At 42.7% G+C, this 27056-nt stretch overlaps 1 protein-coding gene across 2 annotated transcripts in view; it reads right to left on the reverse strand.

Annotated features, from left to right (window-relative positions):
- The window catches only part of Synpr (synaptoporin), a 312355-nt gene that overhangs the window by 10078 nt on the left and 275221 nt on the right, over positions 1-27056 (reverse strand). The gene's annotated exons all lie outside the window — the stretch shown is intronic.

Genomic DNA, 27056 nt, shown 5'->3' on the forward strand with positions numbered 1-27056 from the left:
TTGATACTGTATTTTACTTACGTGAGATAAATGATTATATTGTTATTTAGTTTTGTTTTTTGAAACATGGCCTTTCTTTATAGTCCAGGTTATTCTGGAACTCCCTTATGTGGAGTAGGCTGGGCTGGAACTCACAGAGATCTTCCAACTTCTGTCTCCCAGTGCTGGGATTAAAAGCATGCACCATGACACCCAACTATATTGTTATTTACTGAAAGCCTGCTCTACTTTCTTTTTTTAAAAAAAAAAATATTTTTTTAATATTTATTTATTTATTACGTATACAATATTCTGTCTGTATGCCTGCAGGCCAGAAGAGGGCACCAGACTTCATTACAGATGGTTGTGAGCCACCATGTGGTTGCTGGGAATTGAACTCAGGACCTTTGGAAGAGCAGGCAGTGCTCTTAACCTCTGAGCCATCTCTCCAGCCCCAGCCTGCTCTACTTTCATTCTCAGCAATGAACTCAAGAACTTTATAATCCTTATCTTATTGTTCCACTGTGGTGATATTTTGTTTGTGATCTAACAAATAAAGCTTACCTGAGGTTCAGAGTGCAGAGCTAGCCACTAGTTAGCCATAGAACTAAGAGACCAGGAAATGGTGGCACCCATCTTTTATTTCAGTACTCGTGAGACAAAGGCAGATGGGTCTCTGTGAGTCCATGACCACCCTGGGCTATGATTGATCCAGTATCAAAGAGAAACAACTAGGTGGTGGTGGTTCATACCTTTAATCCTAGTATTTGGGAGTCACAAGTCTTTAATCCCAACACTATGGAGATAGAAACAGAAAGGGATATGTCTGGGCAGAGAGAGGAATATAAGGCGGGAGGAGATAGGAGCTCCAGGCATTCTGTCTGAGGACTTGTAGAGACAGGATACCCCATTCAGTCAGAATTTCCTAGAGGTAAGAACTAATGGGTGCCTACTCTGATTCTCTCTGATCTCTCAGTTTTCACTCCCTCATCTCTGACTCCGGGTTTTTATTATTAAGACCAATTAGAAATTGTGCTACATTTTCCCAAAGCATCCCATTTGTATTTGGTAAAATAAGTCAGAGATTGTTGAAGCATGTCTGAGCCTCTACATGTAATGGTAGGCATTCAACATGTAATTATGATAGGCATTCTACATGTAATGATAGGTATTCTACATGTATTGATGGGCATTCTACATGTAATGACAGGCATTCTACATGTAATGATGGGCATTCTACATGTAATGATGGGCATTCTACATGTAATGACAGGCATTCTACATGTAATGACAGGCATTCTACATGTAATGATAGGCATTCTATATGTAATGATGGGCATTCTACATGTAATGATAGGCAGTCTACATGTAATGATAGGCATTCTGCATGTTAATGATAGGCATTCTACATGTAATGATAGGCAGTCTACATGTAATGATGGGCATTCTACATGTAATGTACACTTGCAAGCTGTCTGAAATATTTCTGGACAAATGCAGGTGTTTAAAGTGCAGGCACACAGATACGCTGTCTACAGCTGTCTCAGCATTAATAATGCAATTCACACCTAGTGGCTGGGTGTGATCTGAGTGTGTCAAATCTCAACTTTCTCTTCATGTTCAGTCTGTCACCTTAGTCAGTTCTTCATTATTAAGGAAGTATGAATTCTCACTTATGTATGTATAGATCAATAAGTCTAAAATAAGGGAACCAAGGTCAAGTAAAGGTGTTGGCAGGGTCGCAGGTTTTTTGGTAGACTCTAAGGAGAATCCACAATCTTCTCCTTGTTCATCAAAGCTACCCATTTCCGCTGCTTGTGGTCTCCTTTGTTCAAGCAGCAATGGCCAGTCTTCTTCTCAACATGGCGTCTTCCTGACAGTGACTTTCCAGCCTTCCTTTTCCCTTTTGAGGCCTCATGGTTACATTTTAGGGTCTCACTAGTTTAAAACTCTCTCATAAATCTTAGTTCTATCTGTAGTGTTAATCTCCTCTTGCCATGCCATATGATACAGCTACAAGTTCCAAGGATGAGGATGACGCCATCTTTGCAGGGCCGTTACGCCACCTACGAAGTTGGAAGTGTTTTTAATCCAAAGATTAGTTGTGGGAGAATTGACATTTTAATGATGTTACATCTTCCAAGGAGTGAATATGTAGTGTCTGATTTCATTCATGTATTCATATAGTACGGTTTGGGTAACATGCAAAAGTCTTGAGGAAACTCTTAGCGGAGACAAGAACACCCTTCGTTGTTAGGTATTCATTAGGGCCCATAGTTATCACATAGCTCCAAGTATAGGGCAGTACTTTTCTTTATTTATACTCATTACAATTAAAGACAGACTTGTTAAAAATGCCAGTAGGGTATAGGAAAAAGAACAGGATTCTGTCCATTTAGCAGAATAACAGTAGCAGGTTTTCTCTTAGGGTCTATGATCTGTCTAGCCACGGGTTCTTGATTGTGGTATAGATTTCATCTTGTGGAACAGGCTTTAAATCCCTCAGAAAGTGTTTGGTAATTCCCATGATGTCCAGGGTACTAGTGCACCATCGGCCATGTCTTGCCAGGCCAGCCATTGTTGTAGTTCACAGGATTCCTTATTGGGTAAGGTTGTTAGTTACTTTTCTCCTGAAGTCCTGGGCATAGCATCCATGAAATCTCTTCAGTAGGGTAAAGCCTCTAGCTAAGCACCCTTTGACTTCTTCTTGTTCTATGACTCAAGTTTTATGAAATTCTCAAAGAATTAATAAACACGTCACTATAGAATTCCATGAGGCCTTTCAATTGGCTAATGGAGAAAATTATGCCAAACTAATATTTACTGAGCACTTACTATGTGCTTTGTTAGTCCAGATTCATTTGAATTAACTCAACCCTGATAAAAGCACTGTGAAACACATGCTAATCTTGTTCTCATTTTGTAATTGAGGAAACTGATATGCCAGGGTGTTAAATAAATTGCCTGAAGCCTGAATTAATTGATAGGGAATCCAGGATTCTAAGCCTGGCCATCTGTCTCCAGGGTCTGTGTGTTTGACTGCAGTATGCTTCATCTAACATCTACTTTAAGAAGAGCTTCCTACCTCAAACAAATGTATTTAAAAAGGTTCTCAAGGGCCAGTGATTTGACTCAGTTAGGAAAGATACCTTCTACCAAGACTGATGACCTGAGTCTGATTGCCAGAACCCACGTGGTGGGAGGAGGGAGAGAATTGACTTTTATAGTAAGCTGTCCTCTGGCTTTCATGGGTGCGTTGTAGGGTGCACGCGTGCGCGCACGCACGCACACACACACACACACACAAAATAATTAAATAAATAAATAAATAAATAGATGTAAAAATGATATAGTGAAACTTTTTTTTTTCCAAAAGATTTGAGATTCTGCTTGGTTTAAGTTAATGGAGCACTTTTCTGTAGAGGAATTAACTTCCTTACTGAATTCAGGGATCTGTGTCGTTGAACTAAATGCTGTGCTTTGGGGACCTGATCCAACATCTTATCTTTCTAGGGGTCCACTGTACAGGAGGTGCCGCATAATTTATCTCCTGTGTAAGTTAAAAGCTCAGCCCTGGCATTGGACAGATCCAGACTTGAATCCTTAATCTTATGCTTTCATGTTCATGGGAAATTTGCTAGACTTCCTAAGGCCTCAGTTTACCCCTGTAGGTGGAAATACGAGCATCTTCTTACGGGATAGTTGGAGGAGAAAATGAGTTCCTGTAAACAATATTTATCACTATGCAAGGGAAAAGGTGACTGGGGAGAGGGTAGAAACCTTAGTAATCCCCCAAGAAACAACAGGGACAATATGAAGAACATGCAGTTATGAACAGAGATGTCATGGTTATGCATCTACCTCAGGCAACAGATCTCTCGGCAAGTGGGACAGCAGAGATTCTGAACAAGGCACTATTGCAAAAATTCTTCAATCTTGGAAACCAGCTCTGTCTTATGGTGGGGAAAGCCATGTTCCACTATTTAAATGATGGTTGTACAACATTATTTATGAATGTGCATCTATTCCTAGCATGGTGGGTAGAGTATTTTTAGAACGAGTGCAATGCTGAGTGTACATTCTTGGCTCAAACCCTGCCAGGAATAGCCCCTCACTGAGAACAAATCCCGAAGACCACACAGAGGGTTCTAAGAACCCTGAACTTGTTGCTCTTTGGCTGTAAGTGCCTTCCTGGTCCTCCCACATCTCCACGCAATGCACAGGCTTCCTAGCTGTCACTCTAACCCACCCAGAACACATACAACTCAAGACTTCACCTGGGACAGACCCTGGCTTAGAACCATGGGGCTTGCTTCCTTTCACCCTCAACAATCTCAGCTGAAACTTCAGTGTTCTCAGGGGCTGCACAGCTAAGCAATACAGAGAGTATTTCCCACACTGGCTCCTTAGCCACCTTTTCCCGGTCTCATTTTCTCAGCTCCCTTTTTAAAGACCTGGTGAATATTTCTTTGCTTTAGTTGTTTACCCCAAACTAGAATCTGTGCATTTTGTGGGCAGCATTTTTGCTTTGATGCACAAGGCATTGGTCAGCAATGATTCTCAAAAGAATGAATAGATGTAAGAGGAGATGTTTCTCGTACACTGAAGTGGGAGCGGGAGGGTAGAAACCTGTGTGCATGGGCAGGGGGGCCTTTCTCCTCAGCACCCCCCTGCTCAGAGTCCTTTATTCCCCCAGTCTCATGGTTTATTTATCAACTTAACATATCCTGGCTGAGGGTGACCTCCCCTATATAAACCTTTATGTCTACGCCTTGACTTTTATTTCTTAAGCACTTTTCAAAATGTAAAAAATACCTTCATTAGCCGCTACCACCCATTTTTCTACAAAGGATTTCAATTCAAGGGCTTGAGCTTTGCCTGCCTTGCTCCTTCTTGGTTCTTGGGCAGAAAAACACGGCTAAGATGTATTGAATGAGACAGTGCGTGAATGAGTGAATGGATGGATGAATGAATGAATGAATGAATATATGGTATGGTCCCAATATTATAAAATGTTATCTTTGTGGATATGTTTCATGATCATTCAGCAAGTAGTAATGTTCAGAGATAAGTCATACTTCATTTTAAATGAAGAACACATTCTATTAGACAGCATAAAACATGGCATGAGATCAGGACACCGATGGTGGTGGTAGTGGCTTTGGCACAAGTGCCCCTTCAACAGCAGTGGGGATTCTCCTCAAATAAAATAACAAAGAGCTTTACAACTGAGAGTAACTGCACCAGAGAGTACCTACGCTGAACTGCGACTGCCTATGAGTGGAATGTCTGAAGACAGGGTGTCCCTGCCAGATAAAGAACACACATTAGCTTGAAAATTTGTCTTTTTTCTGGCTTTGGGCATAAACGATGTTGGAGGCTACCTTGCAGAGGAGACATAGGTCAAATATTTGACACCATTTTCTTCTTGTTCTCCTCCTTCCCTGTGGACAAACCCAGCCTGAAGCCAGGAGGTGGGAAGTCCTCAGAAATGATGGATTTAGATCCCCCCAAAGACACAGGACGTCAGAGGGCATCCCTGACCAGGCTTCATATCCCCTCCGAAGACACAGGATGTCAGAGGGCGTCCCTGACCAGGCTTCAGATCCCCTCCAAAGATACAGGATGTCAGAGGGCATCTCTGACCAGGCTTCAGATCCCCCCGAAGACACAGGACGTCAGAGGGCATCCCTGACCAGGTTTCAGATCCCCTCTGAAGACACAGGATGTCAGAGGGCATCCCTGACCAGACACCCCACCATGACCCCGCAGACGTTAACCTTACAACCTGCTCACTCACTGTGGTCCTGTGTTACGGATGAGGAAACTGGAGGACAGATGATGTAAAGGTAGAGCAGCTAAGACCTGGCTTGAGCACAGAGGTTCATCATCGGCTTTAGGAAGATGTGCGTTTTGGTGTGTGGATAGCTACTTTAATTGGTATTCTCTAAATTTTTGACAATTTGGTATCATCTAAAGGCTTGGGATTTCATCTATACCCTTCTTATATTGTCTAATATTTAATTATAAGATAACTATTTCATTCAAACCGAAGTATGTGTTTTTGTATCAAATAACGTTAACCTGGGAAGAACTACACATTCACAGTGAACGATAAGCTTTTCGTAAATAGAAGGCTGAAAACATGAACATTAATAGAGTGGAAATGATATACCTTGGATACTTTCTAGAAATATCCGCCAAAGGCTTCGGAACCAAGGACCTTTGCTAACCCAGATTTAGAAGTGTTAACACAGTTATTAATGGTATTCATTAGAATAGGCTGGTAAGAAATCTCAAAGTTAAACTGAACGTGGAATTATTCGTTTATCTGTATTATTGAAAACTTATTGATATCTGTGCCTAAAGCCATTTTCTGATTTTGAGAGAATTATGTGGCTCAAAAATGGGTCATGACTTTCTTCAGGGGTTGCAGACAAGAATCCAGTTACCTGCAGACACCATTCCTAGTTTATCTAACAGAGATGGAGCAACAGGAGGTTGCTTGCAACATTTACTCTTTCATTACCTTGATGCGTAGTTAGCTCTGCCTGTGTTATTTATCCCCACTGCAGAGAGAAAATGCCATTTGGGAAGTTTTTCACCACTTTAAATCTCTCCTGCTTGGGATCTAAGTTGTCTCCAAGAAGTATTTGGAAGAGACATTGCAGCCAAGATGGTCTATTGCCTATTGTCTGTGGCTCATGAGTGGACTCTAAGGTATTGGTTGATTATGTACCTAAAGAAGTCTGACACACAATTTATGTATTTATGTGCGGTACTTTTGAAGTATCTGTTCAGTGAACCAAAGCCAGCTTTCTTAGGCCGGCACATCCTGGCTGAGTTTTGATTAAGTGGTCAGATTCCATTACTTGGAAGGGTGGCTTTGTTGCCCTCGTAAGTTGCTGTTAGTCAAGTGTTCTGTTTTATGTAGATTTACTATAATAAAATCGCTAGTTTTGGATCACTTGGGGACATACATAGAGAAGAGCACCCAGAGAACATTATTTGAGACACAGGTGAAATGAACTCACCTCTCCCTTCACACTTCATACTGATAAATGTAACCAATTGCTCCTCTTCTACCTATTAGCAAATACTGCCAGTATTTAGGTTCAGTGTTTGTCATCCGCTTTGTCCAGTGATGGTTTTGCTGTACTTTCTTCCTTTTTTCTTCCTTTCCTTTTTTTTTCCTATTGCTAAAATGTATCCCCAGATCTGAAATTGTTTAATCTGAAGAGTCAGCCTCATCCTCAATGTAAGTGAATTCATTATGCGAATTCCTCCTCTGGGAATTTCAGAGTGAGTCTGTAAGCCAGAAAAGAGAGGAACCAGCAAGATGGCGGTCCAGCAGAGGGTAGAACCTTTGCTTTGGTTTCAAAGGAGAAAGAGCAAAGAGCGGCGAGATGAAGCTACTGTCTGTTTTGTCAAACGAAGCTTCTCCCATCATTTTATATTAAATACTGCATAACTAATGTCATCAGAACTCTATGAATTGCCACAGAAATGAGCTATATATGTATCTTATGATATGTAGTAGAAGTTTCCACAAGAGCGAAAGCAACAGGAAGGCGGTCTGCAAACTGCCAAAAGAGAAATATAAGCACCAACCCAGCCACAGAACCTTTATCTACAATCTGCCCTGCCTGCAAGATGTGCTGGGGCAATGGTGGCACAGAACTTTCAGGAGTAACCAACCAGTGTCTGGTTTGACTCAAGGCCCACTGTACAAGATGACACCCATACCTGACACTGTTTAGGTGACCTAGAACATGACACTAGACAGCCAAGGGACCCAAGGGAAAACCAAATAATAATAATAATACTATTAAGAATAATACTATTCTTAAAAACAAAAACACCATAGCAAAGGGAAAGGAGAGGGAGGGCAGGAGGGCAAGGGAAGGAAAGGAAATGGAGGGGAAGAAGTAGGTGATGGAGAGAGGAAGAAGAAAAAGCAGTGGGGGAGAAGAGGAGGAAAAAATGGAAGAGAAAAAGGAAGCAGTATCTGGGACAAGAGAGCAAGAAAGGAGCGACAGAATGAGGGGCCCTCATTCACCCGGCACCCGGCACATACTTGGTTCATGCTACCTTCACAACAGCTCGGGGGAGCAGGACTTATTATTCCTACTTTATGAACTGAAAAGCCGACATGCCTTCATCTTGGGCTTACAGCCATCTTTAAAGACAAACTAGGTTCGTTCCTGTTTAAACCTGTTTCTCAAGGATTGAACTATGCCCCACTTGTAACCTTAACTACAAATAGTTCTCTATGGCCTGTTCCAACAATGGCAGTCATGTCTTTGTTTCAAAAAGTTGTTTAAACGCATCTTGCAACCCTGCTGATTACTACTTTGCTGTGACTACCTGTTAGAACTACCTTGTTATGCCCACCTTGCAACAGTGTCTTTGTCTCAGGAGGGACTAACTTGTTATGTTTATGTTCTGCTCCTGTAACCCCATCTGCTTTGCCTGCCAGACCCCAATTTGGAAGCCCCCTACCTCTGAGCTATAAAGGCCTTATCTTCCTCATAACCAAGGCTGACCTCTCAAAACCTGTCTATGTACACAATAAAAAAGTTTGCTTTAATTAATTTGGCCATGATGATTTGGGTCAGTGGTCTTTTCCTCTCCTTGGGATTAACAGAACCAGGAACCAAGACCCAGTTTGCAAGGTGCTTTTGGTAAGTTGAGATCATCTGTAGAGTTTTCTGTAAGAGGAGGCCAATCTCCCCTCTTCCTGACATTGAGTGTGCTTTGACAAATTCCATTAATCCCCAAGAATTTGGAAGCTCTGTGACAAATCCCCTAGCAAAGAGGCTGAAGCCTTCTGAGGGAGCTGTAGTCTCCACAGAGAGCTAGGACTTGGAAATGGGCTTCCGGTTCCAAATCTGTTAAGAAAAATCTTCAGGGTCAAGCCATGTAGTTTGTTCATCTTTACTAGGGAGAAGAAACGTGAAGTTGGAAAGTTTGTAATCACAGTCAGATTGTCAGCAGTCTAGGGCTTTGGATCTGAGTCACCATTCTAATTGGATTTCTGTGGCAGAGATAAAACATTCTGGCCGAAAGCAACTTAATAGAGAAAGGGATTGATTTGGCTTACACTTCCAAGTCATAGCCCATGATTCAGGGAAGTCAGGATAGGAACTCAAGCAAGGAACTGAAGCAAAAATGATGAACACTGCTTGATGGTTTGCTTGCTGGTTCATACTCAGCTTTCTCGGGCAGCCCAGGACCGCATGCCTAGGGAATGGTGCTGCCCACAGTGGAATGGACCATCTTATATCAATTAACAGTCAAGAACCACCCCCACATAATCTGGGCAATCCCTCACTTGAGATTCCTCTCAGATGATTCCAGGATAATCAAGTTGGTAGTTCAATCTATCTGGGCTAATCACTGACCTTGTACTTCGGGAAAGAACTTTTTACACTGTTAAACTATTTGCTAATCACCCTGTAGCTCACACAATAAGGATTGTGGAATATCAACTTCAGTGGCCAAGCAAATTCTTGAAAAAGCCTATCCATCCCAAAACTGCTTTCCAACATTTATCTCTGAATGAGTGTGTGTGTGTGTGTGTGTGTGTGTGTGTGTGTGTATTTGCAGGGAGAGTAACGGAGGGAGGGAGAGGAATGATGGTGGAGGCAGGAGTGACCATCTCTGTATTTCTTTCTTCCCAGTAGGGTTTTCCATTGAGCTCAGCCATTGTTTTTTATAGGAAAGAGGTCCACAGAAAGAGAAAGGGACAGGGAAAAAATAGTTACCTATTGTAGTTAAAATAAAATAGCAATTTTAAACAATTTTTAAAACTTTAACAATTTTTAAAAGTTTTTTTGTGTATGAGTGTCTTGTAAGTGTGCTGGGTGAATGTCTGGCGCCTGTGGAGGCCAAAAGAGGGTAGCTGATCCCTTAGAACTAGTGCTAGGGTGCTATACATGAGTGCTGAGGACCAAATCGATCTTCTGCAAGGGAGCCCCTGTGACACTTTCCTTCAGCCTCTGCTGCGTGTTTAGTATCAGAGGTAAGGGATTGTGAAAAGCAGGTTAGATTCACTCATGTTAGCCTCAGTAAGGATGAGAGTGGTGGCTAGTCCTGGTGAGGAAAAGAGCAGCTAGCACCCAAAGGACATCTATTGATGTTTTATGTGTTACATAATCTTCTAGCAACTCACCTGGATAGAGACTGGTATTCTCCCATTTCATAGGTGATGAATTACTTAAAGCAAATCTGAAAGATGCATCGTTAAGATTTAGTCCCAGAGACTTTGTCTCCAAGGTCGATATTCTTCATCTATGACAGGGACACTATGGTTTTAAAGGGTTTTGATGTTATTAGTTCAAAAATTAAGTGGTCCCAGTAATGCAGCTATCATTTATGACCAGTGTGTGCTACTTAGCCAAGAGCAACTCATTCCAATTCTCGCGACACTTTGAAATTGTGCTTTTGATGGCACTTCACGGCGAGAAAAGTCAAGGCTGAGGAAGATTAAGCGATTTGCCTGCCGTAGGGATCATGGCTATTTCTTAGGTGGCTGAGCTTGGATCGCAGTCCTGGCTTTCTGAGCTCCAGTCTGTACCTCCCTCTGGGAGGTGGAACTCTGCATAGCCCAATCCAGTTTCAGGGGCACACACTGTGTTTGATGGTCAATGCTTGAAAGGCCTTTGCGTGTTTCTTCTCACGAATCCCCACACCATCCTACCTGTGGAGCAGCTTCTATTCTGTCTTCCGAGTGAGCAAAAGAGACACTTAAAAGGAATAGCTAATGGCGGAGTTGGGTATCAAACTCAGAGCTGTTTGACTCAGAATAGAGTTTGTTGACTTATTCATTTTTATTGTTGATTTTTTTTTCTGTTCACAATTATCTGTCCAGTGTGTGTGTGTGTGTGTCTGTGTGTGCGTGCGTGCATGTGTGTCCTCTCATGGAGGATGTCAAGTGACATGCGCTATCACTCTACCCGATTTTTTGGAGACAGGGTGTCTCACTGAAGCATCAGCAATCTTGCCCCCCAACACACACAACATGGCCACACCTATCTTTTTCTGTGGGTGCTGGAGAATTCGAACTCCTCCCACTTGCTCAGAAACTCTTCTTATCCGTTGAGCCATCTCTAGCCTGTCCAACATTTACTGTCTTCTTATGCGAGGCTGGGAGCGATAATGTGACTGCCGTAGGATGGAGTAGGTTGAAGGGAATGTCTATAAATAGGCTATTGTCATTCATGATGGTGCACACTTCTGACTCTACACATTGCCTGGGTGGCTTCATGCAGCAACAGTATGTACATGTGGTTCAAATGAAATGTCCCCATAATTGTGGGGTTTGAATACCTGGTCTTCGGTTGTGGGAAAATTAGGAGTTATGGCTTTGTTGGGGGAAGTCTGTCACTGGAGGGAGGGTGGGAGTTTAGAGGTGCACACATTTCAGGTGGTCTCTCTTTTCTTCCTGCTGGATGTAGGAGAGGTGAGGTCTCAGCTGTTCCTGCCATTCTTCCCTTCAATAATGGACTGTATCCTGGAACCTAAGGCCAAATAAACTCTTCCTGCTATAGAGTGCCTTGGGCAGGTTACAGTGTGTTATCACAGCGAGAGAAGGTGACTATACAGTGCACTACTGTTGTGTGTGATGATACAGTGCACTGCCGTCATGTGTGACTATACAGTGCACTGCCATCATGTGTGACTATACAGTGCACTGCCGTCATGTGTGACTATACAGTGCACTGCCGTCATGTGTGACGATACAGTGCATTGCCGTCATGTGTGACTATACAGTGCACTGCCATCATGTGTGACTATACATAAATACATACTATACATTTGTATACATGTATACATACTAAACAAAATCATAGTTTTGCAGAATAAAGAGTTGATGTTCTTCTACGTTCAGGTCTGTGTTACTCGGGCATTGTGTTTCTGGTCTGAACCATCTGCCTTGTGTTGTGAGTCAAGGCTGTGCTCTCTTTCTTCTCTTTGAGCTAAACTGGATTGTGATGGACATGGAACACCTTTGATTTCCAATCTTTTCCCAGAGAGCTTCGTCAACCTGTCATTGTTTAGCTTTAGAACTGAGACCTCTTCATTGATGTTCTTAACATTCCTTGTGAACATAAGACCGTACAAACCACGCTTTGCTCAGACTATGGTTCTCACTCCTTCAATGCCAGCACTCAGGAGGCAGACAGTCAGTCTGGTCTACAGCGTGAGTTCCCAGATTAGCTAAGGCTACACAGAGAAACCCTGTCCCTAAAGACCAAAATCAAAACCAAAACTATTCTCTGTATCTGTATATTCAGCTTAGTCATAGACACCTGATTTTGTAACCTTGGGCAAGAGGGAGATATTCCCAGCTCTCTGATGAGATGAGGACTCTCCACTTGTTTTTCCAGTGCTCTGTAAACCCCATGGTGAGACCTCACATGGGTTCCAATTGATCCTGACTAACCTTTGATTACAAACAGCACCTGTCTTTTAGTACAGGTAATTTTAGTATACCTTTTTATTTTAATAGCTTTTAGTATAGCTAATTTCCTAATATTAGGAAATTAGCTAGTCATGATAAATTATTTCTAGCCAGTGCTGGGGTCACAGCCCAGCTCTGATTGACTGGCCATGGGACTCTTGCCAAGTTTCAGTTTCCTATCTATAAAGAGGTGAAAGTGGCATAAAATTTTATAGTCCTTTTGCCAAAAATAGAGGAAATTATGCAGTATAGCTTTTGTCTAACTGAAAGTTCATGTTTCTTTCTTTTGCTTTGGTTGTTGAGACAGGGCTGACCATGTCCCTCAGGCTGGTCTTGAACTTGTGCCCTCCTTCTTTTGCCTCAGTTCTCCTGCTGCTGAGTCTATATAGTGTGCCACAATGTCTGGATAAATGTGGACAAACTCTTGCTTTTAACTATTCTCGACATAGAAAGACTCTTGTGTGGTAAGTTGAAGTGCAGCAGTGTAGAAAAGTGTTCTGGCCCTATGCAGTGAATTTTAATGGTCAATAAATGAGGTTAGTTTGTTCATTTCCTCCATGATTGTTTATTGAGCAACTACTAGGCACCATGAACTGAGATTATTAATAAAGATTGTTAATAAAACAGACTTTATACCAATACTCACATGGTAGAGGAAAGAGACCTTTCAGCATGTGTAATTGTGCTTGAGGACCATAGTTTTCCAGAGAGAGGACTTAGTGTTTTGGCTTCTCTTGGCAAACTAAGAAAAAGAGAGTGGGTGCCCTCACAAGCCCAGCCTAGACTAGGGACAAGAAAAGCTTTATGTGAGGATGTATGTTGGCAATGGGTTAGTAACAGCAATGGACATTTTTTTTTAATTGTTTTTTTCAAATTGTTTTTTCTCTGTAGCTTTGGGGCCTGTCCTGGAACTAGCTCTTGTAGACCAGGCTGGCCTCAAACTCACAAAGATCTGCCTCCCTCTGCCTCCCAAGTGCTGGGAATAAAGGCGTGCACCACCACCGCCCGACTAGCAATAGACATTTCTTGAGTTGCTCTGCTAGGAGATGCAGGGATCAACGACATGCTTCTTGGGAAGGAGATCACATGCTTCCTGAGGTTCTCTCTTCGTGCTGACCTGCATCCATTTCTGTCTTGTTTGAATCCTGACATGAGTTTGGCTGCCTCTCTGAGTCTGGGCATCTAGCAGTTAGCAAGCCTGAATCATCACTGTAGGTGTTGCTAGATGATTTGATAGCATGCTCAGGAAACTAAACTTTCCAAATAACTGGCTATTGATACGACACAAATATCATTGAATATATAAAACAGCCAAGGTTTCTAGATCAGAAGAGAAGCAACTGTTAAAAACAGTTTAGATATCTTAAAAATAACAAGTTGACGGTGGGGGTGGAGAGATCACACTGGCAGAGTCTGGCAAGGATGACTGGAAATTTGGGGATCTTATTGAAAACACATCAATCTTATGAGTTTTACTTTTTTTTAGTACTTCCAAAATATTTTGGGCATTGCTATTGAACCAGCTGGATGAAAATGCTAACATCTAGGCAATTAGCCCCCCCACCTTTACACAAGACATATGGGCATTATGAACATATCTACAAAATACCAGATGCCAGGCAGTGTAGATGAAACATCTGGAGGGAGCCTAGCATACAGGAGATTCACCGGGAGCCTGGGAGAGCCAGCAGTTCCTCAGACTTGAGATTCATCTCTCATGTGCTCTCTGGTCTGCACTATTTCCTTGTCATGTGAAAAAGCCATCTCCTTACAATTAGTCCACATTCTGGAAGTCCCATATGTATAGATGTCACACCCACACACAATCAAGAAAATGCCACCTCAACCCATACAGCGGTGGATGGCAGAGAAATTAGTCATAAAATCTCATAATCCAAAGCAATTTCCTCATTTGTTTACATAGTTTAAGTTGCCCTACGCTGGCCTCTGTTGACATAGTTGTGATCTATGAACAGTGACCGTAACTGAGATCCATCAAGACATTTTGGCTGAGATGGCGATGACCTCTCATGTGTCCTCATCCAGGTGGAGTCGTCTTTTCTCTGAACTGTGCCCTTTGCCATCACCTCTTTTTTTTTTTATTTAAAAAAAAAAAGGCAGAAAAACTACACAGCTTCCTTCTCCAAAATTATATAACAGAGTGGGAAGGAGCTTCTGAGACAGACTTGGTCTGTCACAGGCTCCTTGAAATCAGAATCTAAGGGTTGCATTAATTTACTATTTGACACCACTGACATCTCAGCTGGAGCACAGGAGAGTGGCCAGGGGTGGTCAGAAGTGGTGTAGAAAAGCAACCTACCCATGAGCACAAAACTGCCACATGTCAATGTCTACACCTATGACATGGGTCAGAGGTTTATTCATAGGCTTTTTTTATATGGACTAACATGTGGTAAGCACATAAAATATGGAGAGCAGGATATTTCAACTGTTGCAGGGATGATGATGGTGAGAATGATGTATTTTCAGAGGATATGCACATATTTGATCTTGCTCAATGACCCCAGACAAGAATTCATAGTTGGATCTGTATTCTGCTATTCTCTTAAAGGTATAACCATGCTTCTGAAATGAAGTAAATATGGCTTGAATTTTGACACTCAAATTAAGGTGTTCAACTGGTCTTTTGTAGGTGTGTGTGTGTGTGTGTACATGCACATGCTTTAACAACTTCATCTGGCTACAATACACAACTGTATAAAAACCCCTAAGGTGACTGTGTATGGACAAGGCTGTTTGAAGATAACATACTCTGCCCAGGGGAATGAGTCTTTGACATTGAATGGCCACCAGGTCAAGCAATCCTGCAGACAGCACCTGTGGCCCTATTCACCCTGTGGCCCAAACAGAAAGAGAATGCAAGGCTGGGATATAGGAATGGGAGGTTTCTTCATCCCCTCTGTCATTATATTTCTGTGTGTGTCTCCTGCACACAGGAGTGATTGAAGCTATGGAACACAGTGCGTTTGGATGGTTCTAGGATAGGCATATTTTAACTGTTTGTCCTCCGGAAATGATAGGAACTTTCTGTTTAGGAGAAGAGTTATGATTACATCTCACCCTTCCTTCCCACCCGCTTTTCCTTTTCTCAAATGAGCAAGTGGTTCGTGATAAGAGCTATTTTTCAAATATTCCTTATGCCTTTCTAGAACTGAAGCCCCATTATTCTGTCACATATCACCCCATCTGTCAGCCTGCAACAGATGGTTCAAACGAAGGACTTTAAAAATACCGAAGAGGAAATTGTCTTGTGCTTCACCAGCCATGGCTTCAATCCCATCTAACTTTAGAATTCTCCTTCCCTGCTCGTCATGTGAAGTGAAAGTGTGGAAAACATTGCATCGGAATCACGGATTAGAAGCCGTTACTCAGCTGGGTGATTGCTGCTTCATAGATCTCTTTACTGTGAGATGAGAAACAGGGGCTAGGCTTGGGCTGCAACCATAGTCCCACCATTTTTCAGATACACTGGCCTTGGGTAATTCTTCCAGTCTTATAGGCACTTATTCCCTCAGTGGAATAGTAGAGAATTAACTTGTCTTAGAAGGTTGGAAAGGAGCGAATCACCTTATGAAAATCATGTGACATGCCTTCTGAGAAATAATAGTGGTCTTATTTTCACCATCAATTCTCCCTTCTGTTCTAGTTTCTTGTTTCCTATGCGACCATTCTCAAAGATTCTGTGTGTTGGGGCGGGCGGCAAATTTTGAGCAGATGCCTAAAGCCGAAAGCCAGACAGACAAGAAAGAACAGGCAGGTATGGATGAAGAACCTGCTCTCCACAGTTTTATCTCTGCTCATCTCTGTCTCTTTGTCTCAGGTGTCTTTCTGTCTCTGTTTGATTCTGTTTCTGTCTATCTCTCTCTCTGTCTCTCCGTCTCTCTCTCTCTCTCTCTCTCTCTCTCTCTCTCTCTCTGTGTGTGTGTGTGTGTGTGTGAGAGAGAGAGAGAGAGAGAGACAGAGAGAGAGACAGAGAGAGAGAGAGAGAATAAACAAGGAAGCTGCATTGGTTTTATTTTTTGATATGTGATTAAAACATCCCAACAAAGGCAAATTGGGGTTGTGTGTGAGAGAAGGGTTTTTTTTTTAGTTAACAGTTCTAGGTTATAGACAGCCATTGTGGGGGGAATCAAGGCAGCAGGGATATCCGCGGTCGGTCCAGAGCAGAATGAATACTTACATGCTTTTGCCCTGCTTACGCTTTCCTTTCCACTGAGGCTGGAGTACAGCCTACGAAATGGTGCCACCCATACTCAGGGTGTACGTCCCCATCTCAGCTAATGAAATTGAGATCACTTCCCACACACATGCCCAAAGGCCAGCCTGATCCAGGCAAGCATTCATTCAGACTTTCTTCCCGGATAGTTTTAGATTGTGTCATGTAGACAATAAAAACTAAGCCCCACAGCCTCAAGCTAACGCAGGGGCTGATTGCCTAGGCTGGCCTTGAACTTACTATGTTTAGAGGATCACCTTGAAGGGTGATCCTCCTGCCTCAACCTCCTGAGTGTATCAGGCTTTCTTTCGGGTCACCAACCAGCTCTCAAATCATGACACAGAGACTTATTATTAGTTATGAATGCCTGGCCTTAGCTTATGCTTGTCCCACAAGGTCTTATAACTTAATTTAATCTATTTCTCTTCATCTGTGTTTGCCCTGGGATATTTCACCTTCCTTTCATTCTGGATGTCCTGTTTTTCCTGCTTCTTTAGTATTGGTCTGGTCCTGGGCATCTCCAGCTGTTTTCCTCACATTCTCTCTTCTCTTTTCTCTAGAGCCTAGATTTCCTTTCCTGCTTATTCTCTCTGCCTGCCAGGCCCGCATATCTTTCCTCTACCTGGCTATTGGCCATTCATCTTTTTATTAGACCAATCAGGTGCTTTAGGCAGGCAAAGCAACACAGCTTTGCATCATTAAACAAATGCAGCATAAACAAATGTAACACATGTTTACATAGTTAATGTAATATTCTACAACAACTTAGTATGGGCTTGTGCCACCAAACTAGGCTTCATGCTGTTCTAGCAAGTCAACGAGGGCTTCATGCATGTTAGCCAAGCACTCTACCCATGGAGTTATATCCCCAGTCATGGTCCTGAAACTTTCTGTAAACTTGAACCGTTGACGTCAGCTCCACACTTCCCAAGGAAAGTGATCATATGCCTCCTGGTTTTTATTTCAATCTTGTGAAATAAATATTTGGAAATTTTCCCTGTCTAGACATAAATATTAATTGAATCATAACTTAGGTCTCATGCTTTATTTAGCTGTTTCTGCTTGTTTTGTCGGTTTTATCATACTTTCGATTCACATTCCAGCTTCACATTTGTAGGCTTTGGGTTTTCTTTTTCTCTTGCAGTGAGAATATTCGAAGAATATAGACTTCCCTAGCCCCAGTGTGATTTTTTTTTTTTTTTGTATGTGTGCCAGGAGGTCAGGGTGGACCTGAAAGTTTTCAGAAGCCAAATGTGTCCTAGGAGGTCTGTAAAGATGGATCAGTCAGAAAAGGGCTTGCTGCTCAGGCATTAGGCCCTGAGCTGGGAACTCCAGCCCCCATGTGAAACACCTGGGCGTGGTGCCATGCAGTTATTACCTCAGCCCTGAGGAAGCAGAGATGCCGGGTCTCTGCTGCTCACGGGTTGCTGATCTCATGCTAAGATGGAGTGGGAGTGCGGGGGACACCCAACATTAACCTTCAGCCTCAATGCTTATATTGCGCAATGCACATGTATACACGTGTGTGCGTGCTTCCCAGTGAAAGACTTCTGAGCTTCGTGTGTCATAAAATTGACAAGCAGCTCACTGTAAAACAGATTCTGATTCAGGGGGTCCAGAACAGAGTCTGGGAGACAAGATTTCTAACATGCTTCCAAATTCCATATGTGCTGCTGTGTACACGTGCACTCTGAGAAGCAAGTTCAGCCTATGAAGAGACTTCCTTCACGCCAACTTCTCAGGCTGCACTGTGGCCAGGATGGCCCACCACAGAGTTTCCAACAGTATTTTTATACTTTGCCATTCTGCCTCCCTCTCAGATAGGTTTATTCATTTTGCTATTTCGGTTTGAAGATTGCTGCCTACCATCTGACATCTATCAGGTAACAGTCTATACACCAGGCGCTGTGGTAAGTACTTGCCTGAGATGATCTCACCCACTTTTCAGGAGAAGGTAATAGGACTATTGTCAATGAACAGGTGAAGATACAAAAAGAACAAAGACAGCACTCAGCTAGCGAGTAGAAAAACCCAAGACATGAGTAGTCTGCTCCAGAACCTAGGTCCCCACCATCAAAGGTTTGTTAGGATTGTGCTTTACTGGGATCATGTCAAATGTATTTACATACTCACCTTAGCCCCTTTCCAAGAGATATGAACAGAAAAAAGAAACCTTCTATGAAAATAAAGACTGCATACATATGTGCTCTCTTTTCTTTTTTTCTCCCTAATTTGCTACTTAATGAAACCCATGCAGGCAAATATTAGGTTATTGGAACCTGATATGATCAGACAAAAGTCTAAAAATGTGTACTTAGCCACACTGAACATTATTATAGTCCACAGGAGTAGTGATGCTTCGGGAGCATCGTCCGACCTATGCTATATTAAAATCTGTGATAATGAGGCCTCCTATGCCATATTGTGTTCTGTTGGTGAGAGGAAAAAATTGGCTGCCGAAAAGTGTGAAGGTTCTATGAAATATATTCTCAGTCACAGAGATGACCCTGCTCCCACATGAATCTACGGAAGTCAGCTGAAGAGGGGTAACCCTGCAGTCTGTGGAATGGCTTGTTAGCCGGTGCTTATAAGATCGTTCCGTTTAAAGGTCATTTTTTGCTACACCCCAAATCAAGAAAAACAGAGAATGATATTCTGAGCACACAAAAGATCTGGGAGCTGGTTTGGGAAGGTGTGTGGGAGACTGTGGTTTTACACCTCAGAAGAAAACATCCATACAGTCCATGCTCCTTAGTGAACAGCATCTAACCTCTGGGGAGGTGACAAGGAGACAAACAGTCAGCAAATGCTTTGATTTGGTTTTTGGGTAATGTGGAGGTTGAACTATAGTACCTGGCAAGAACTGTTGCTCAGTGTAAATAAAAACAGAAGAGTATTTGGTGCCAATGGCCTGAAATTAGTTGAAAATAGAGAAGAGTGGAATCACGCTTGAGTTGAGGTTGATCTTAAGATATATTTGAAAAACAACAACTACAAGAAGAAACCGATTTGGTGAACCTGTTGTGTCTGCTGTAGTAAGCACCACTCTTGCTTTTGTGTATGTCTGAAATTGTTGGCTTGTGTTTGGGGCCATGTCGTATGAGCAACACACCTCCCCAACACGGAATTTCTTCAGCTCAGGGAGTTATCTCACAAGGAGAATGAGAACTGAGTGGACATACCAAATTTAGGCAGACTGAAAGTTTTTTTTTTTTTTTTTTTTTTTTTTGGTTTTTCGAGACAGGGTTTCTCTGTGGTTTTGGAGCCTGTCCTGGAACTAGCTCTTGTAGACCAGGCTGGCCTCGAACTCACAGAGATCCGCCTGCCTCTGCCTCCCAAGTGCTGGGATTAAAGGCGTGCGCCACCACCGCCCGGCTAGACTGAAAGATTTTTTAAAATATTCTTCCTACCATGTTATCATTTTGTCCTTTTGATAGATGCTTTGAAAGGCCGCATATCTAATAGACATCAGCCCATTCGTCACATGACTGGCTTGAAGTAGCCATGCAGACTGCTGTACAGTTGTGTTTCGTGCTGACCTCCACCTCTGCCTTCCCCCGTTGTTTCAAAATAAGGGTTCGCGACCTCTGTCCCTTGAAGCAGTCCATCAGGACTAGGGGTTGGCTGAATGTCTTTTAGGTTAGTCTGTGGCTTTTCAAACCCTATTAAGGACTGTGGTAGACAATATTTCCGAGAAGTCATCCTTTCCAAATTCCTGTCTATTTGGTTCTACCTTTTAAAGTACAGTGCAGGAGGCTGGCTGATGTCACTCTGAAGCCATTTCTAGACTCATTACCACTGACATGACTTTAGCCAGGATCCCCACATTCTCTCAATCTCAATTTCCCCACCTGTCAAATAGGATACTATCTATGTCACAAAACTCTTAGGAAGATTAATTGAGATGTGACACTTGAAATGTTCATTACAAGCCTGACATGCATTGAATACTCAATAAATATTACCAGTTGATGTTCTCCTTGCCATTTTTCTTTCTGTGTGCATGTATGTGTGTGAGTGGGGTGCATGTATGTGCATACCTGTGAACGTGCAGAGGCCATAGGGTGACATCAGGTGTACTGCTCTGTCATTTTACAGCTTATCCTCTTGAGACAAGGTCTCTCATTGAAATGGGAGCTAGGCTGGTGGTTGCTAAGTCTCAGACCTCCTGTCTCTGTCCTTTCCAGGGATGGGGTTACAGTAATAACGCATGTGGTCACACTCTGCTTTTTGCAAGTTTGCTGAGATTAAACTCAGGTACTCGTACCTATTCAACAAACTCCTTTACCTTCTGAGTCCCCTCTCCAGCCCCAGCATTATTATCTATAGGTATACTCTATATAGGCCAGAACTTCTAACGAGACCCGGGCATCTAGATGAACCCCCAAAGCAGCTCACTGCGGCAGAGGGGAACTGCTTCTGAATTTAGGCTGCCTATGCTTTATGCTGATCCATTTGACTTTAGTGGTAACGATCACTAGTTTGTAAACTTGAGACAGACTGAGCCCTGACTCAGCCTAGCTCCTTCTTCTCTGCTACCCAAGGTGGATGTGTGTTGGATCAACGATTCAGCTTTCTGGAGGATCAGCAGCTGCCGCCCGGCTGAATCTCCTTCTGTGAGATGCTTGTGCTGCGTGCATGCCTGTTTTCTGATGTCTGCACAGTGTCATTTGCATGACACAGGCTGTGCCTGGCTTTTTCTCTATGGCTACGAGCTCTGAATAGTTACTGAAATGTTCCATGTGTCAGGTTTTCCACCCATCCCAACCATGGTACTTTTCGACTCAATCACCTGTGTTTTAGTAATAAGCAATGTTTTCCCCAAATCAAGTCAGAGGAAGGCTTTCCCCAAACCACACGCTCTACTCTTAAAAGTCTTTGGTGAACTTTGCTCATAAAAACATAACAACCCCAAATGCTTTCTTGCTCAAATATTCACAAACTTTTTTGCTTCTCAATATAAAATGGCTTTGAGGAGTAATTTAACCTTTGCCATTAGAGAGGTTCTAGTCCACTTGGGCAATATAATGGCTATTTATAAACACAAGTATGAAGACTATTCAAATGAAAGTTCATAATCTATTTTAATGCTTTGAAAAATGAAATAATCCTTTCCCATAATGCTTGACACTCATATCAAAACGGAATATCAAATCATTCTCCCTTAAAATGACACATAATACAAGCTGTATTTTACCCCCTGAGGGTTGACCATCAGACTTCATGCATGTTAGTGAGGCTCCCCCCACAACACTGAGCTAGGTCCCCAGCCCTTTTCTCATTTTGAGACAGGGTGACTTTGAGCTCACTCTGTGGAAGACACCAACAGAAGATTGAGGCTGCATGTTGAACAGGAGGTGATGGGAGTCCAGATTAAGTAAATGGCAGCTGAATTCAAGGAAGAGATCTTGGGAAATGATTGCTCAATGGAAGATTTGCTTTGGAACCAAGTGCAAGGTATTTGTCATAGGAAACCTTGGTTTTGGAAAGGGTAGATGGTGCTTCCAAATATTAGGGACAGACTGAGAGATTCCAGACAGCAGTGGACTCTATAAGCCAAGTGTGTGGACTTGGTAATCTGCCTCACTGGATGCCAGAAGTCCTACAGTAAGGGCAGGGTGTTGGGTGGTCAGTTCCATCAAGATGCAAATTGTGGGGGGTTTTTGTGTGTGATTTTTCAGATATTTACAGAAGGAAAAAAGTGAGCCTTTCTCTTTGATTTGTAAGAACAGAGGGTGACTTCTTTGCATTCTGAAATCCTTTGATAGGCAATCCAAGGCTATTACATTTTAAGCTTTTGAGAGTTTTCTTTGAAAGAACTTTTCCTGTTAGTCTATAAACTACAGGTTAGCATTGCAGCATCTCCTCCTGTCCCTCTCTGCTCACATCCGCATCCACTTACGACCCCATCTGCATGGCAGAACTGCACCCCTAGTCTTTGCTACTAGCCACAGACGGGCACCCTAAGCTCCCTCAATTTAACTTGTCTGAAAATAACTCATGTCTCCCCAGACACCTACTCCTTCATCTACATGTAGCATTGGGCTGAAGACAAAACTCTCATCCTCCATGCCAAATGCCAGCAACCATCTTGCCCAGCTCCACCCCCACTGCTTTTCTTCAGGAGAGGGCAAGGGGTCCTGGATCAGACAGATCTGGCTTCATGTCCACACCAACTGCTTGTCTGATTTCACTTACCTTGGACTTCCTTAAAACAAGAAGAAGAACTCATGAGATTTCTTTGACTATAGATGAGGCAAGGACTGTGAAGCTCTCAGCTCTGGTCTGGCATGTAGGAAGGCCCCGGGCAAGAGCCGGTCTTGTGGTAGACTTGCCAAGCATTTTCAGCACACCACTGCAGCCATCTTTCCCACTCCAGCTATTATTTATTGCATGAATTGATTCATATTTGCGCATGTATTCATGCATACAGTTGCATGTGTCATAGTGGCCATGTGGAGATCAGGGGGCAGCTGTCGGGAGTCACTTTCTCTTTTTCACCACATGGGCTCCAGGGGTTGACTCAGACCATCTGGCTTAGCAGCAAGTGCTTGTCCCGGCTGAGCAATCTTGGCAGCCTGGCAGTTGCCTCTTAAACCAGCACAGTGTCCCACGTCTACTATCAGCGTGCTGTTCAATCGTTGACGTAAGATTTTTAAAGCATGGGCTAGTTTATTTCTCCTGGTCATACATCTGAATGCACAGCTAATATAAGTACCCTAGGGCGCATCCTGTCCTGCAAACCTTTTCTTTCTTTTGACATGGGAGTCAGAGATCCTGTATAGAACATAATCTCTGCTGTGTTGTTTGGCTCAGTTTGCCTTCCCTCTAGCTTTAAATACATTTACATTCACAAGCATCCACTTGTCCTCGCCTATATCCCCCCTCCCATAAGCCTCTGTGTCCTCTGCTATTTCAGTTGTACCCACAGAAGCTATCCAATTGGGTCTTCCCAGATTGCTTAGCCTTCCTCATGCCACAATCAACATCTAGCATTTGCTCTCTTCACAGTGGCCCTTGGTACCCTCCATAAACCAAATATCCCCCAGACCAGGGTCCTCTGGGGCCTAATGGCATTTTCTAAGCAATGATTTCTCAAGGCAAGTTTGTTGAATCCAGTTAGGAAGATTTCAGTCTTCGAGACGTAAATGCGAATAAGCAGACAGCACTTGAGTAGTGCGCTTACCCAGCCACCTGCTGCTCGCCGTTCACAGTTTACCTTACAACTGAGAGTGAGGACTGGGTTTGCACAGCCATCTGTTCTACAGATTGACAGTGGGCCAGGATTTCCAGGTCTTTCCCTCACTACACCTTCCCTTTAGTTCTCAACAGTGAGACGTCTCCCCCAAGTATGAGACCCAGAGATTAAACCCGAATCCTCCACTTTGATAAGCCAGACATCCTGATCCCTAGGAAGACTGAATGTGGAAATGGATTGCTAAGGGGTCAAAGGTTTCCCTGGTTCACTTTTGTCCTGATTGACATGTATGTCAATGACGGGGTGAAAACCTGACAGCTACTTTCCTGGTGCAGATAACCCTGGCCTGGCCTAGTGGCCTTACGCAGGATGACTGGCTTGGCGGCATTAAATAGGATGACTGGGTTGGCGGCGTTAAGTGGGATGATTGACTTGGTGATGCTAAGCAGGATGACTGGCTTGGTGGCATTAAGGAGGATGACTGACACAATTTTAAGAAATACCAGACACTGGTTTCATGAACTTTATAAAGTTGTTCCAATGGAGAATTCCCTCCTTAACTCCGGGTGACGGAAGTGAGCAAGCACTTTCCAAAATTAGCACTGATTCCCTTTACCCGTCTACAAATTGCCATCTGGTGTTTGTTTCATGACTCACAAAAAGTCAAGCAGGATGGAATATATTAAATATCAGTAATGTTTTATTCCGAAAGGCCCACTTGACATCAAACTCATTGAAAAGTTGGGAAACCTCAAAGTCTGGACAACGGCGATAGACGCTCCTCAATCTTAATTCTTGTGCTGTGGAGGATTCTCTTAATTTAGTCGAGGAAGAGATGATTTATTCTAGTCTCGGTCGGAAATTTATTTGTGGCAGCGGTGTCAAAAGGGATTACAGAATGAAAGGAAGTTCTTCTATCTAAATATAAAGATAATATCTTTATTATCCCTAACATTTGCATGAGCTAAATCATTAACATTTGGATCATAAAGAAATAAGCATTTATTTTACAATAAAAAGATTTAAGAACTATAAATGGTTGGCTTTTTTTCCACACTGAAAATGTAAAATTAAATCAAGCCTCTGTATCTTTCTTGCAAAGTCTAGACTTGGAAATACCACAAACCATCTTGTTTTTATTGAGTCTTTGTCATTTCCATACGAGAGCTTTGTTTTTAATGCTTACAGATGTTCACTGGTGAAAACAATCTTTCTCCTTATGTAGGACCATGAGGACCTAACTTTATGTGGTGTCAGGTCCCTATTGATTTTAAATTCCACAGAACAAAATGACAGAAGTCTGGATATTACTTCCTCTGTCACGTTTTTCCCGGCAATCCCAGGCAGGATCAACATTGCCCTGCAGTCTGTAGTCACAGCATGAGGGAAACCCCAACTATCACTTGTAGCCAGGTCAGGAAAACTTATTTTTTCTTTCTGACTGGTTCCTGAGCAGGGAGGCCCCCTTGGTGCCTCAGCCGCATCAACGGTGTGAGGATGCTTACTGAAACAGCCATGTATTTATGATAAGAAAGAGGAGCAGGGGAATCAGGGAGGAAGAGAGTGCCTGAGGTGAGCCCTGGGATGAAGAACAAGTCAGCTAGAGTGTAGGGCGGGGTTAAAGAGTGATTGTTGGTTCTCTTCAAAGAGCCATGACCTCACTTGCCCTGGTTAGTTGACTAGGTTTTGGGTAAACCAGGCATAATTTCTCTCTTGATGAGCAGGTGCTAAGTCCAATTCGAGAGCTGTTGGTTATTGACCAGGTATGCAAACCACTACTGCATCCTGAGGGTACCTATGCCATGCTGCTCATCGGCACCACAGCTGGTAGGGCTGTCAGTTTATTTTCTCATATGGGATTTTGCAAGACATCTTCTGGTACCAAGAAATCTAGTCTGCAAGGATGAGGTTTTTGTGCCAGTTCCAGCTCTGGAATTTCTGGGGCCTCTGGCGTCCCATGTCTGAAGCGCACAGTGTCTTTAGCAATAGTTGCCTCTGGGAGGCAACCAAAGGCAATAGCAATAGTTTACAGTGTTAAACCAGGCAGTGGTGGCACATGCCCTTTAATCCCAGCACTTGGGAGGCAGAGGCAGGCAGATCTCTGTGAATTCAAGGCCAGCCTGGTCTACAGGCTCCAAAGCTACAGAGAAACCATGTCTTGAAAAACCAATAAAATAATAAAATAAAATAGTTTACAGTGCTTTGGAGTCTCTTGTACAAGCCTGACCAACAACTCAAAAGAGGGCTTCTCGTTGCCTCGTGTTGGGGTTTTCTGCCAAGTGGTGTAGACCTGCTACGGAGGAGTGTAGTGTTTACCCTCATAAGGAAGCTTCTCTTTGCAACAGATGGAGACCATCCCAGAAAACCACGACCAATCAAAATGCAGAGATGTGGAGCACGGTTTCAACTTCTGCACCTAAGGTTTTGCAGAAGAAGGGGTGGGAAGATTCTAAAGGAGAGAGGAAGGGAAAGTTTGCTGTGAACTTGTGTCCCTCCAGGGCTGTCAGAAGCTACACCCATGAAGTCTCACCAGCATGACTGCCTGAATGGGAACCGATCAAGGATGAAACCAGTAGACATGCTAACACAGACAGGAGAAAATTCGGCAGGCTTCAATCTTTTGTGAGTAATTCAGGAACTCAGGAGTTTGAAAATGGGAGAAAGGGTCTTCTCTAAGGAAGACCACACACACACACACAAACCCCAATTGCTTATCCGATACCCATGGTCATCCCTTAAAACATTTACGCATTAGTAACATGATGTAGACTGAGCAAATTGTATTTTATATGGATATAATAATAATTAATAAGAAAGAGGCTAAGATTTTGAAAGACAGCAAGAAAAGGTATATGATAGGGTTTGGAGGGAGAAAAGGAAAGGGTGGAATGATATAATTGCATTATAATCTCAAAAACTTAAAAAATAATTAAAAGGGAATAAATCTTCTAAACAGGTTTTATTTATTTGTTCATTAACTGCTTTTTACATGCTGTGTGTAATGTCTAATGTGCAGTGGAGTCTCAGTTATCTGACAGCATTATTTAATGTTTTGATTTTGAAGGCAGAAAGATTTTTACTTTTTCAATCAAAGCATAATAATTATACATACTTAACTGTACAATGCAATATTTGATTCATGTATATATTATGTAATGATTAAACCGGGTTAGTTA

Source organism: Chionomys nivalis, chromosome 5 (assembly GCF_950005125.1).
Source record: "Chionomys nivalis chromosome 5, mChiNiv1.1, whole genome shotgun sequence".
Lineage (NCBI taxonomy): Eukaryota > Metazoa > Chordata > Mammalia > Rodentia > Cricetidae > Chionomys > Chionomys nivalis.